General features: G+C 41.7%; 1 long non-coding RNA gene across 1 annotated transcript in view; it reads left to right on the top strand.

The window, feature by feature from the left end:
* The window catches only part of LOC122223888, a 77,087-nt gene extending 70,056 nt beyond the window's left edge, over positions 1 to 7,031 (top strand). The window contains exon 5 of the long non-coding RNA XR_006204557.1: positions 6,775 to 7,031. This is a non-coding gene — a long non-coding RNA (uncharacterized LOC122223888). The remainder of the gene's footprint in view (positions 1 to 6,774) is intronic.

Consider the following 7,031-nt stretch of genomic DNA (forward strand, 5'->3'; position numbering starts at 1 on the left):
TACTTTATTTTTGCTTGTATCAGTTTTCTAAATGTTCTACAGTGAATTTATGTTACTCTTAAAAGGGGGGGTAGGTGGTGGGAAATGTTCTCTAAATGTCTCCCACTTCACACACTGGAGAACATTAGCTCAGTTGACCGTCACACAACAATTCTCTAAGGTGGGAAAACCCACATCACCATCTTCAGTTTGCAGATAAAGAAAATGAGGCTCCAAACTTCATCATTCTGCACTGGGTTATACTTATGCCAAGTGAGCTGATGTCACAGGCAAGCCCTGTTTTTGATGGCTAATACAGCCACCCCCTGCCCTGAAGCCATATCACACTCTCCGCCCCACCCCCTGTGACCTGCTGAAGGTTGCTGCTCATTGTTTAATCAATGGCTACTTGATCAGAGAAGGCAGCTTCCTTTATTCTGAGACTCAGGATCTATACCCATTGGTCAAGAAGTACAGTGTGGCTTGCTTTCTCCTGCTTATGGCCTCCCTTTGAAAAGAGGAATCTTAGAGACCAGAAGAGGTTAACTAGTGTGCCCAGGATGGCACAGCTACCAAGTGGCATAGCTACTATGTAGACCTGACATTCTGACTATAGAGACCTTGCACTTAACCATTAGTTTATAGTCCCTCAATTAAATAGTCAAGATTCATTCAAAACAATACAGGTGTGGAATTCTCAGCTGGCATACCACCGGAGCTGGGGGGAATCTCTTTGTTCTTGACCTGCACTGGCCAATGTGAGTCAGAAGCACTAGAGATAAGAAGATAGCATGAATGGGAGATTGGTCACATCCAAAAGAATTAATCAAATACATTGAGGATAATGGAAGTCAGTCTTCTCACCATTGAAGAAGGGAGGTACAAATATGGAAAAGGCAAGACCCATGTGATATTGGTTGTAATTAGGGTCATTGGCATGAACATAGGGTTTCTAAAAGATATTGCTACAGATATAGATAACGTGTGTGCGCGCGCGCGTGTGTGTGTGTGTGTGTGTGTGTGTGTACCTCTACCCACTGAGAGGACCCAGATTCGAAGACAGTCTGGTAGCACTGAGCACTTTTAATGCCTAAATCCTGATTTCTAAATACCCTTCTCAACTAAAAAGAACTAGGGCTCCTGGCAGACATGGCTAAAGCATCAGATGAGCCCGAAATCTCTTATTGCAGAAATGAGGAAGTTCTCCAAGAATCATGTAACTATCAAAAGTCACAGGAGTTTGTAAAGGCACTCATTGGCCAAATCTGGGTCAGCTTGACCATCACAGTAAATAATACTAGTAATGGATTCTAACTCATTTAATAAAAGAGGAATCCATGGATCCATGCTGATATAAACAAGTAAGAGGAAGCTCTACCTTATGCCAACTAATATGTGTAGAAGAAATGGTACCATTATATAATTACTTACCCATAATATTAATAATAATTTGGGCAGGCGTAAGCTTCTGTGGATGCCACAAATAATGGAGAAAGGGTAATGAGGAACCAGCTATTTATACAGTCTTGAGGTATCTCCCCACAAAATACGTATTAACATCTTAATGAATACTTAACAATACTTATTAATACCCCATCACAAAGTACTCATTAATCAACTTTACTATGGAGAAACCTGACAGACACCATCTTAACCAAATGACAAAAGTCAGTGTCACCAGTAATAGGTTAAATCAACATCACATACCTGCTGATAATGTGCACTGAGAAGAACACACAGTCATTTCTGTGGTACTCTCGAGTTACATTTGAACCTAATCATGACAAAACAATGTCCAAATTGAAGGATATTCTTCAGAGTAACGGACTGGGACCCTTCAAAACTGTCAAAGTCACAAAACATAAGACTGAATAGCTTGTTCCAGATTGAAGACAACTGAAGAGACACGCTAACTACATGCAGGGCATGATTCTGGAACTCTAAAGGACATCACTGGTACAATCGGGGAAATTTCAGCAGGGATTTGTGAATTAGAAGATAGTACAGTATCAGTGTCCATTTCCTGATTTTGATAGGTGTCCTGTGGCTATGTAGGGAATGTTCTTGTTGTAAGGACATACACATTGAAGCATTTAGAGGTAATGGAGCACTGTGCCATTTGCAACTTAATTTCAAATGGTTGAGATGAAACTGGAGAGATGAAAAATATGGTGGAGTATCAGCAGTTGGTGAATCTGGGGAAGGATATATAGCGCTTCTGTAGTCTATTCTTGAAATTGAATTTTTTTCTAGGTTTAAAACTATTTTAAAGTAAAAGTTCCCAGGGTGTCTGGGTGGCTCGGTTGGTTCAGCGTCCGACTTCCGCTCAGATCATGATCTCGGCGGTTTGTGAGTTCGAGCCCCGCGTCAGGCTCTGTGCTGACAGCTCAGAGCCTGAGGTCTGCTTTGGATTCTGTGTCTCCCTCTCTCTCTGCCCCTCCCCTGCTCATGCTCTGTCTCTCTCTGTCTCAAAAATTAATAAAACATTAAAAAAAATTAAAGTAAAATTTCCCCAAAAAAGTGTATGATAAAATTCAACACCAACTTCGAGTTTAGCAAAGGAAATAAATAATACATGTAAAGAAGAAAGAGACAGACCAAGACAGACACAGACACAGAGAAAGCTCTAGAGACTTATTATTTGAGACAATTTTCTATGTTTATGTACATACATAGGGGCTTTATTGATGTTTTTAAAAATAGGATTGTATTGAACAAATGCAACTTGCTTTTTTTACTTAGAAATATATGTTAGCAATCTTTCCATATCAGTGTAGATAAATCTACCTCAGTCTTTTTTTAAATTATTGCATAGAATTGCTTTATATCGATCGTCCATCATTTTTTTTTAATTTTTTTTAACGTTTATTTATTTTTGAGATAGAGAGACAGAGCATGAACGGGGGAGGAGCAGAGAGAGAGGGAGACACAGAATCGGAAGGAGGCTCCAGGCTCTGAGCCGTCAGCCCAGAGCCCGACGCGGGCTCGAACTCACGGACCGCGAGATCGCGAGATCGTGACCTGAGCTGAAGTCGGACACTCAACCGACTGAGCCACCCAGGCGCCCCTCGTCCATCATTTTTAAGCCAATTCCCCATCGGCAGATATTCAAGTCGCTACCTAGTATCCTTTAAAACATTTATTTCCTTTTTACACTTTTACTACCAAATAAGATCACATGTTTAAAATCAACATGTGAACTACTGCATGTCACAGAAGGAAAAAAAAAAGCCTCAGACTTGTCATGCAAGTATTCAAAAGTAATGATAAATTCAAGGCAAGGTTAGTGCCAATGGACAAATCACTAAGACCCTTCAGTGGGGCCTGAATTTCCCATACGCCCGCTCTCTAGCAGTGCATCTGGAAAATTTTCAAGGGGTCTCCCTCATCTTACTTCTTTCTTTTAAAAGCAAGTGTTTTGGGGTGCCTGGGTGGCTTGGTCGGTTGGGCGTCCGACCATGGCTCAGGTCATGATCTCACGGTCTGTGAGTTCAAGCCCCGCGTCGGGCTGTGTGCTGACAGCTCAGAGCCTGGAGCCTGCTTCCAATTCTGTGTCTCCCTCTCTCTCTGCTCCTCCCCAGTTCATGCTCTGTCTCTGTCTCAAAAATAAATAAACGTTAAAAAATTTTTTTTGGAAAAAAAAAAGCAAGTGTTTTGATTTTACTTTGATTTAGGAGGCCTCTTTGTCAGTCTTCTTAGGAATGGGTGTTGCAATTTCTTCCCTTATCCTACAGCTATAAGCATTTTCCAGAACGCCTGCACATGTGAAATTATTCAGACGTATTGGTAATCAGGAAGAAAAAAAAAAAAAAAACAGAATCAGAGGAAACCATTTTGTCTGCTGTATTTATTTGTCACTAAAGAATGATTCTCTCTTGATACACTTGTTGGGGATGGCAGTTTCTGCATACATGTCATTATTCCCTAATTAGAAGAGGGAAGTGGGGGGGGGGCATCCCTGAAAGAATGTAAGCTTCTCAAAGCAAGATAGGGTTGGGTCAGACATATCCAAACCACCACCACCCTGCCAACATCCTGGGGGGAACATTAAATACAACAGAAGCAGAGAGCTTGGCCCAGGATGAGGATTCAGAGCCTTGGACATTTCTCTTGCAAAACTGACCCCCAAAACACTGGGGAATTGCTGGAAATACAAGGTAGGATCTCTGTGCACAAACAGAAAGTAAGCTTCCGTGTGGTTATTTTTGTGAGGCTTTTGATTTTGTTCAATGGGGCTAGTGAAGCTAAGAGAAAGGGTATCCTAGGAGTCCTTCCTGCTTGCTTCCATTTCCTAAGAAGGGACACTGTCATCGAAGACTCAAGTTCTTAGGAGTGAAAAGTCTATAAGCGTCACTGCCACAGTCATCCTTCCACTTAAGCCACACATGATGGTCACTTTAAAAATATTAAATTTTCAATTCATCATCATTCTTACAGCTGGGGTAAAAATTTGATTCATGTTAACTGCACTGATTAGTAAAAGCACTTAAGTGTCCTTGTCTGTTAACTATAGTATTGACTCATGAAGTTTTAGGCTGAAAATTAAGGCACAGGTAGGCTTTTTAACCAAAGCACATTCATAGATACTCACTGATTTTCCCAAGCACTATATTACCTATTTCCCCCTACCTCCAGAAGAGGGTAATATAGAGTCTGTTCCAATAAGCATAGGTTAGATGAAAATAATTGATACTACTAAGAAAACAGGAAATCAACCCTACATTTTTGAACAGTTGAAACAAGTGAGAAGCAACTCTTCAAAACGGAACAATAAAATATCACATTATAGTATATTATTTTTTTGTCTAATAGAAAAGGGAAGACAGGACAATTACTAATAGTCAAACTTGTTCAAAGAAAGCACAACTCAAAGGTGCTTCATCTGAGATGGCTGGGTTTCAAGAGTGTTAATAGGCATTCCAGAGACATGCTGACGAGTAAATTTCTCAGGCGTTTCCAGACAACTGGTCCATGCGGCCATAATAAAAAGATCCAGGAACGTATTCATCTGGCTTTTTGTTGTCTGACAAGACAGTTGGCCTAAATTCTTCTGCATTTCACATGAAGCAATAGCATCATGGAGGTGTACAGAATTACAGGATGCTTCAGAAACGTCGAGTCACCCCACACAGAAGAGATAGCTCACTACTGATCACAGGTGCCATTCCAGAACACATTATGGCCATGACTGATTGAAGTCCAATCACTTCCAGTCATTTCTATTTGACGATTCCTTGCAACATCTTCAAACCCAGAAGTGTGTCATGTGAATGTGCCTGCTTCTCAAAGATCACTTTAAAGTCCTAGTTTCTAAATCATCAAACTCTCTCACCCTGTATTTCTCAGCCTAGAAGTTACATCCAATCCAGAAGTCAAGTGACCCGAATTCGTTTCCTGGCCATGGTGAGCAAGTCATTAAGTGTCCCCTTTGCTTTTACTTCCTCATCAGTAAAATGGCCCAGTGCACATGGTGCCTCCATTTAGAACTCTGTGACATGAAATCTTTAGAAGAAAAGTGCCATTCAGACTCAACTAATATCTACTGGGATATCTACCCTGAACTGGGCACTCTGTTACATATTTTACTTATATTTTTCCATTTAATCCTCACAGTAGCCCACTTAGGTAGATAGACATTATTAGCTACAACCTAAGATTAAAAAAAAAACACACAAAAAACAAAACAAAACAAAAACCACGAGGGCCAGACAAGGTGAATTACTCTTCTCAGTACAACCAGCCCTAGGCGAATCCAGGAATCAAATTCCAATCTGGTGCTCTTTCCTTCTTACTATTTCTACTTCTATGTTTTTATAGTCAAGATACTATTACAGTAATAAGAATTTTCAGGGGCACCTGGGTGGCTCAGTCAGTTAAGCTTCCTACTCTTTTTTTTTTTTTTTTTTTTTTTTAATTTTTTTTTTCAACGTTTTTTATTTATTTTTGGGACAGAGAGAGACAGAGCATGAACGGGGGAGGGGCAGAGAGAGAGGGAGACACAGAATCAGAAACAGGCTCCAGGCTCCGAGCCATCAGCCCAGAGCCTGACGCGGGGCTCGAACTCACAGACCGCGAGATCGCGACCTGGCTGAAGTCGGACGCTTAACCGACTGCGCCACCCAGGCGCCCCTAAGCTTCCTACTCTTGACTTCAGCTCAGGTCATGATCTCACAGTTGTGGGATTGAGCCCCATGTCAGACTCCGTGCTGGGCATGAAGCCTGCTTGAGATTCTCTGTCCCTCACAAGTGCCTCCCCCACTTGTACACTCGCTCTCTCACTCTCTCTCTCTAAAAAATAAAAATAAAGATTTCTCAGTAGAATGCAATTTTTAGGAACCACCAACAAATTGTATTAGAGAAAGCAAAGGAGACTGCAAAACTCATTTGCAAAGTTTGGGTCTGAACCAGGCTTTTGAGCACTTACAGGCCGAGGTCAAATACATAGATATTGGGGAGGCAAATATTTATACCTATAACCTGGAAAGGAGACAACTCCAGAGTCCTTTCTGGAAGAAACAAGGAATTTATGAATTTAGGATTGAGGAAGAATAGAGATACAGGAGAAGGAAATATATGGCTGGCAGTGGAAGACTCAGAAACGACTGAGACTGAGTCAAAGGCTCAGAAAAGACTTAGCAACAGCTGAATTCCTGGGATAGACATTCTTTGCTAATATCCGGCAGGTGAGCAAGCTTACCACCTGCTAGAAACCGCACAGCCCCGGATCCCTCGCAATGTATTTATAGCTGCTCCGTCACTAAGGCGCCAACACTTGATCTGTTCTTTCCAAAATAGGTTTTAAAAAAAAAAATTCAGAAGGAAAAAGGCAAGAGCCCTGTAAACAACGTCTCTGCACCCAGTTGTAAACACTGCCGCCACAGAGGATCGCGGCCAGTGGCGTGCAAAGTGTGAACAGACTTGCCGTCTGAGGAGAGAGAGGTCTTGAGGGTGGGGGCTGCAGAAAGGAGGAGCGGCTTCTTTCGGCTTCCTGGCTATCGCAACCTGAGGAGGAGAAACCACAGCTGACCCACCTGTTTGGAAGGACAACACGG

This window comes from Panthera leo, chromosome B4 (assembly GCF_018350215.1).
Source record: "Panthera leo isolate Ple1 chromosome B4, P.leo_Ple1_pat1.1, whole genome shotgun sequence".
In the NCBI taxonomy this organism is placed as follows: Eukaryota; Metazoa; Chordata; class Mammalia; order Carnivora; family Felidae; genus Panthera; species Panthera leo.